Source organism: Rattus rattus, chromosome 7, assembly GCF_011064425.1.
Source record: "Rattus rattus isolate New Zealand chromosome 7, Rrattus_CSIRO_v1, whole genome shotgun sequence".
In the NCBI taxonomy this organism is placed as follows: domain Eukaryota; kingdom Metazoa; phylum Chordata; class Mammalia; order Rodentia; family Muridae; genus Rattus; species Rattus rattus.
The window spans coordinates 116,870,570-116,878,134 of record NC_046160.1 but is presented as its reverse complement, the minus strand read 5'-3'; positions in this window follow the sequence as shown (position 1 = coordinate 116,878,134).

The window sequence follows — 7,565 nt, the reverse complement described above, 5'->3', positions numbered from 1 at the left end:
GCATCTCCACGTGCTGATACTAGACTGTTCGGAATCAAGCTAGAAACAAATATCACAGAAGCTCACCAGAAGGAAACACCCAATTGAGTGAATGTGTTTTAAAACGCTCATACAGGGGCTGGGGATTTAGCTCAGGGGGAGAGCCCTTACCTAGGAAGCGCAAGGCCCTGGGTTCGGTCCCCAACTCCAAAAAAAAAAAAAAAAAAAAAAGAACAAAAAAAAAAAAAAAAAAAAAAAAAAAAAACGCTCATACAAAAGTGTTGTGTTATGAATCTAAGGAAACTGAGAGATTGCAGGAAGTAGGAACAGGGAGTAGGCTTTATAATCCACCTGTTTTTATTGAAGTCAGGCCCCACGCTCTTCCCTGGAACCTGAGCAACAAACAGGGATTTGTTTTCAAAGGTCAGAAGAAAATGTAATTTTCTTTCGAAAGGGCTTGATTTTTTTTTTTTTTTTCTAGCAGGCCCTGGAAGGTAGGAGTCTTCTACACCACCCTAGATACTGTTAGTTCCCGTTTGTTGGGCTTACAAAGTCCAAGGTCATAGCCTCCTGGGGAAGACAGCTCAGACAAGTCCAACTACAAGGACACCAAGGACAGAAACTTGGTTAGGTTAAACAAATTCTTGGTCGGGGTCCCTGAAGGTTTCCCATCCAAAAATTCCTTATTTTTTTAGATGACTTTTTATATTGTTTAATTTATTTATTCATTTTACATCCTGATTGGGGGCCCACCTCCTGGTATGCCTCTCCCACAGCTTCTCCCCCATCCCTTTCTCCTCTGAGAGGGTGGAGATCTCCTCTAGGTATCTACCCCGTCCCTGGGACTTTAAGTCTTTGCAGGGTTAGGTACATCCTCTCCCACTGAGGTCGTACAAGGCCGCCGAGTTAGGGGAAAGGATTCCACAGGGACAACCCTTGCTCCAGTTGAAGGATCCACATGAAAACCGAACTGCATCTGTCACACATGTGACTATGTTCAGCCCGTGTATACTCTTAGTTTGGTAGCTCCGTCTCTGAGAGTCCCAAAGCGTCCGGGTTAGTTGGCTCTGCTGGCCTTTCTGTGGAGTTCCTATCCCATTCAGAGCCTTCAATCCTTCCACCGACTCTTCCAAGAGTCCATGAGCTCCATCCAGTGTTTGACTGCGGGTATTTGCATATTTCATTCAGCTTCCGATGAAAACATAAGAGCTGTCTCAGCAGACATCATGGGGAAACACATATGGTCAACTTTAAAATTCTTTGCCTGGAATGTAATTGGTATGACATGTGGGGAAGCAGAAAATTAAAAGGTAGTTGGAAGATTATATGTGACTATTGAGTTTAGATTTTATCACACAGTATTCTCAAAATGTGGGACTCATCCGTAGATGACATTTTGGTGTTACAAGTTTAGGCCATTGGAATTCACCACAATTAAGAAGTCAGCTATCTCGATTTAATTAAGGAGAAAGTTTTAGGTTGATATATAACTTATGTCATAAGTAATATCTACTAACTGGCCTTTATTTAAACAAGAGTAGATTTATGCAAAAAAATTAATAACATTGCTTTATTTTCACCATTTTAAATACTCAGCTTTCATTATAATAATAATCACTTTCAATTTCAATAAGTAATATAATGTTTTCTTCCACAACACATTTGTGTAGGTCAGACTTGCTGAGTCTTTTAAAAGACAAACCTGAGGACGGGTGGCAGTAGAGAAGAATAAAGATGACTCCTCCATTGTTTCTGAGTTCCTCAGAGGGGTGTGGTGATGTCATTACCTAGGATAGGAATTACAAAATAGAACAAAGGAAAGAAAAGTCAAAGCCAAGAATAAGAAATGCCTTGCCTATTATTACTGGATATCCAACAAAGTTTATTTAAATCAGGATCCACAGTTCACATTTTCTTCTACGTGGCCAAAATAACATGGCATAAAACAGTCTTTTCACTGGTAAATCCTTCTCCCTCATTAAATTGCTTCATCTCAAACATACTCATGCTGCCTTTTGTTCTGTCAGACATTAACCCTAGTTCTAGCTTGATCTAGGTTGTTTTTACCCTTAAACTTGAGGGTTTTCCTGTGTGTTTATTTCACCACTTTCACTTTTGTGCACTTCTGAAATACTGCATTTAGCTAATGGTTCCTGTGTCACAAATTCTAATTTTCCCACAGTAAACAACAAGCGGTCCTTGTACCTAGTCTGGCCTTCAAAAGAAGTCATTTTCCATACTCCCTTCTTAATGAAAATCACTAAGAAACTGTTATTGCATTGTTTATGTTAAATGTTTCCCAGTAGTTTATGTGGCAAACACTTTAAGAGTAGGTCCTAGTAGAAAGTTTTCTGATGATAAGGAGTTGTGCTCTTGAAGGGCATTGTAGAATCTTAGCCTCTTTCTTGCTTTCTCTTGCTTACTGGCTCATAATGTAAGTGATCTCACCAGCGTGTGTTCCTGCTTTGGAGTTCTGGTTTACTCTGACCCCAAACAAAGGGGCAGCCTAATTATGGTTGGACCCTCTAAAATAATGAGCCAACATAAGTCAGTTTGTCTTAGTTTGTTGTTGTAACAACAGAAAACTGACAAGCACAGTGTCTCTGTACTACACAGTAAATGAACCAAACTCAGGAAAACTAAAAGATCTCTCCTTTGGATATCAACCAGTGATACCCTAACACCCACCCCTCTTTCCAAAAGTTTAAGGTAAATCCCCCTTCTCCTCACTTGGAAGAAGACTTCTAACTTTTATATCTTCCTGTTGAAATAGAATATTTTTTCTTTCATTTTCAATTTGAATTTCTTTTGAAGCATATACCTGAAGCAGTTTCTTTTTTAGAGGTACTATGTTTTTTCATATTTAAAAATAATTGTTATATATAGGCACCATCTGCATGAACATGTTTTTTTCCTTCAGAGTGTCCATAGTAAATAATGTCTGCCTTTTAATACGTTCACTGGCTGCCTCATAGTGAGTCAGAATAATTCATTTAAAGTACAAAATTAGTAAATAATAATGTTAAGTAATTCTACTTTAAAGTCTAAATACTTTATGATTTTTATTTTCAATCATTTTGGAAATTTTGTTGCATTTTCAACAAATTTAAGAATTAAATGTCTGCCCTGGCTTGATGCTTCATACCTGTTACCCCAGCACTTGAAAGACTAAATCAAAAGAATCAGGAGTTCGGTGCCAGCCTCAGCCACATATCAAAGTTAGAGTCAGACATGGACCTTGTTTCAAAAATCTAAAATTGAAACAAAACAAAAAGGATTAAGAAATCAGATTCATACTTCTTATATTATATATAAATAAATATTTTTGTAATGGCATTTAAGACATTGATTTAACACTTCCATTTTGAAAAAGGATATTCTTTTCCCCCATCTTGGGCATGACCATTACTGGTAAGTTAAGGTCAGAAACGTTTGTTAGAGCACAAGATCTACATTCAGCTTTAAATTTATTCTAACTTAATAATAAAACAGTGGTGCTATTAAGACAAGTCAATGAGGGTAAGGATGCAGCTCTCAGGTAGAACACTGACTATGAGCTCTGAGACCTTGGATTCAATCATTAGCCCAGGAAAAGTATTAGTTGATGATGTAGTTGACAGAGATTTAAATGTGCTTGCTATTAGCTCTAATAGCTCTCATTTTTGAATTTATAACAAGCTTAGAGCTTCACTAAGGCACTCCTCCTCTGTTTAATTTTTAGTTCATTTGCACATATTGGAGAATTTATAGCCAGGCTATGGTGGTACATACTTTTAATCCTATTATTCAAGAGGCAGAGGCAGAGGCAGAAGCAGGTAGATCTCTTGAGTTCGAGGTCAGGCTCTTTTACAGAGAAAGTTCTAGAATAGCTAGGGCTACACAGAGAAACTTTGTCTTTAACCGCCCCCCTTCCCCAAGATTGATGTCAGTGGCTTGTGTTACCACAAGGGCCATGCAGATGTCTATGGACTGTGCCATAGCCTGATTTCCATGTTGATATCCATAGGCCATGCTATTGCTGGGGGCCTTATTGATCTGAGTGTCCTGTGTTGCTACCTGGGGCCATGGTGATATCTAGGTCCATGCTGCACCATAACTATATCTGGAGTCATACAGTGATACTGTAGCTGGGATCTGTGTTGATGTCAGTGGCCTGTGCTACCATCAAATGCTCTTCAGATGCCTATGGTCTTGCTGCAGCCTGATGTCATGTTGATGTTACTGGGTTGTGCTGCTGCTGAGGATCTTTTGATGTAAATGGCCTAGGCTACCACCTGAGGCCATGTTGATGTTCTTGGGCTGTCATGAGTGCTGTGACAGTATCCATGACCTGCAGTAATAGACAATTATGTTGATATCCATGGTCTGTATTGCCACTATGCTGAAGGCAGGGGCATGTGCTGACACCAGAGACCATATGGATGACTGTGAACTTCACTGTTGCTAAAAACCATGTGTAAGTCTGTGATCTGTACTTCTATTGACTATAGAGAGAGGGCAAGGAAGCTACTTTTGCCATGGTATTCATGACTACAGACTTACACATGAGAACAAGGGATATAGAATGCTTCTATGACAACCCCCTACCCCCAAATAACAAGCTAAATAGAAAGTAATCGAAGAAAACTCTTAAAACATATAATAAGGATGCTGAAATGTAGTTCTCCTCAATTGATGTCTTCTGGTAGGGGTAAGGGTAGGGAAGGTCTTGGTTTTCTTTAAGGAATTGGCTTCTAGGAGTTTGACTATTCTCCAGTAACATAAGGCAACGTAACTTGGCCTTTTTTCTTTCTGTGGGGGATCCCAAGTGTTGGGGTCAGATCTAGGAGGACTGAGAAATGAAGGTGTTCCATTTTGTGATGTAAAGTTTCCAAATACACAATAAAAATATTATGAAAAATCAATGTTGAAGAGTGGTAAGGCTGTAATATAAGGGATTATAAAGACAACCTATATATATATATATATATATATATATATATGATATATATCCTGAATCTTAATGCTGCATTTTGGAAATATAAAGTAGGTAAGAAAGCTACTTACTTTCTTGATAGCTACTATTCCTTCCATCTTTACGATTCGTATTTGAAAAAGAAAAATTAAGATACTACTTTGTGTATCAGGTATGAAGACTAAATTTAAAAACAGAAGATGTGATACTATTTGTAAAATGTCATCAATACCACTTAGAATACGCTTATTTTTCTCATGTCCCTCAACTCATCTCCTAATTATTTTTCCTTAGAGTAAAGCAAGTATATTTTCCATAGTTTTGATTTTGAATGTCTCTAAATTACTCACACATTAAAGGCTTAGTCTCCAGCATGGTGCCAGGTGGATGTGTGGAAGCCTTTGAGAAGTGAGGCCTTAGAGGAGGTCACTGGAAACATGTCTGTGAAAGTGACTGTGGGCCCTTAATTTCTTCTTTGATTTCTGGCTAGTGATGTGTTGGTATTACTTCACTACACCTTTCCTACATGGCATAGTGTCTTGCCCCATGATGAGATAAAAAAACCTCTTTATTCTGAACCAGAATAAACATTTTCTTTTTTATAAATTAATTGCTTCAGGTTTTCCATTATGTGATGAAAAACTGACTAGCATGAGGCTTTACTCTGCATTTTATCAATTCCTGATAGGTCCTGTGGCAATGCAATATTCTGAAGACATTTCTTATATTCTAAGAGACTGGAACTTATGCTGAACCCCACAACCACAGAATCTATCTCTATTTCCTATATCTATATCTATAATCGATCTATCGTCTATCTATTTATCTATCTATCATCATAATCTATCAACCCAACTATATCTTGCTGTCACTTAAGATTTAAGACTGTTAGTCAAATGTCTGTTTGCTTAACCTGCCTTTAAGAGGAAAATGTAATAATTAATATTAGCTTGTCTTGGATTTCCCATGTAATCAACTTTTAGCTGTAATCTTAAATTATGTACTCTTCTATGCTCCTGACCCAGGAGTACGTGTGTATCATTTGTTGAAAGCATCAAATACAGAAGCTAAAAGAATTTCCTGAAGTCTATCATAAAGGTTCCCTTGTAAAACTCTTTTAAAGAATTCTGTAAAGTATTGCATTCCACGTGATGCTTTCTGTGATGTTTAATAAACAGAGGGAAGCTCTTTGTTAGGGACAGATACCACACATACACACAGAGAAAGAGAGAGAGAGAGAGAGAGAGAGAGAGAGAGAGAGAGAGAGAGAGAGAGAGAGAGAGAGGCTATATAATGCACAGTAATACACACAGAGATGGAAGACAGAGGGAGCATGAAATAGATATTTCAAATCTGGAGTTTCTCTTAGTTAAATGACTCAAGGGGAAATACCTTTTTTTCTTTCCTTAATGTGACACCAATGTGTTATTGGTAGCTCAGGGTAAATCATTAATGTGTTTAATCCATACAGATCATGTGTTCAAATTAAATAAGAGTGATAAATGTTAGTGATCGGTGGCAACAGATAATTTCAAATGCCATATGGATCATGACATAGGGAATAACAGAATACATTGAGCCAAGCTGGCTTCTTTTTATCTATGTATATTGTGTACATGATAAGAGGAAACGACTTTACTTGCTTAATGGAGAACAGATGTCACAGGTGAGGTAAGGGCTTGCAGGTGTGGAGTTGCCTCACTATGCTTGCATTGTTGAGGCTATATACAGGGAAGAAGATAGAGGAAAGGATGACCATGGAAACAAAGCAGAAGCGGTAGAAATTAGAAGGAAACTGTTCTATAAATAACGTCAATGTCCACCAATGTTACTACTTCATTATTAGATTTAATTATCAGTGAGTTGTGAGTTGACTTTTTTAATATTAGAAAAAGAATGAAAGTTTTGTGTCCAGATTTGGGTTGTGATAATAGACTACATAGATATCAGAAAGGAACCCAACAAAATAAATCCAAGGCATTTATAGTAAGGGAGAGATTTGGGGCATCAGACTCTGACATTTTGAGTGGGACACAGATAGATCTCTGAGGTTACACGCAGGGTGACATCACATTTGTATTACATATGACTACATGGCATTTCAGCAGTATCCATCAAAGAGTGATGGCATATGTTTAGTTCACAAATTTTACATAGTGAACATTTTTCTATACATTAAATAAAGTAAAATCACTTAATCAAGCTCTGGTTCTGGGTTGTGATGTGAATAAAGTTGTATTCTTTCATGAAGAGGCAGAGCAGTAATGAAGAGCCTACATTCATCTAAGTTAGTGACATTTTTAACATTATTTATTTTTTGATGCAATCATGAGAAATCACCTTTATGTATTAACATCACTGAACTTAGAACACCATTTCTCTTTGTGTGTCTCTGTGTCTACACACACACACACACACACACACACACACACACACACACACACACACATACACACACACACACACACCCTCAAATATCCAGGTGACTATAAAACCTGTCCAATGGAAAATTATGGAGGTACAGTAACAAAACAGTTACAGAGTTGTCTTTTGAATGAAAGCAAGAAAATGATGAATTTAAATACCATGGCTGATGCTGTTGATCGTTGACTTGTTTACACGAATCACTAAT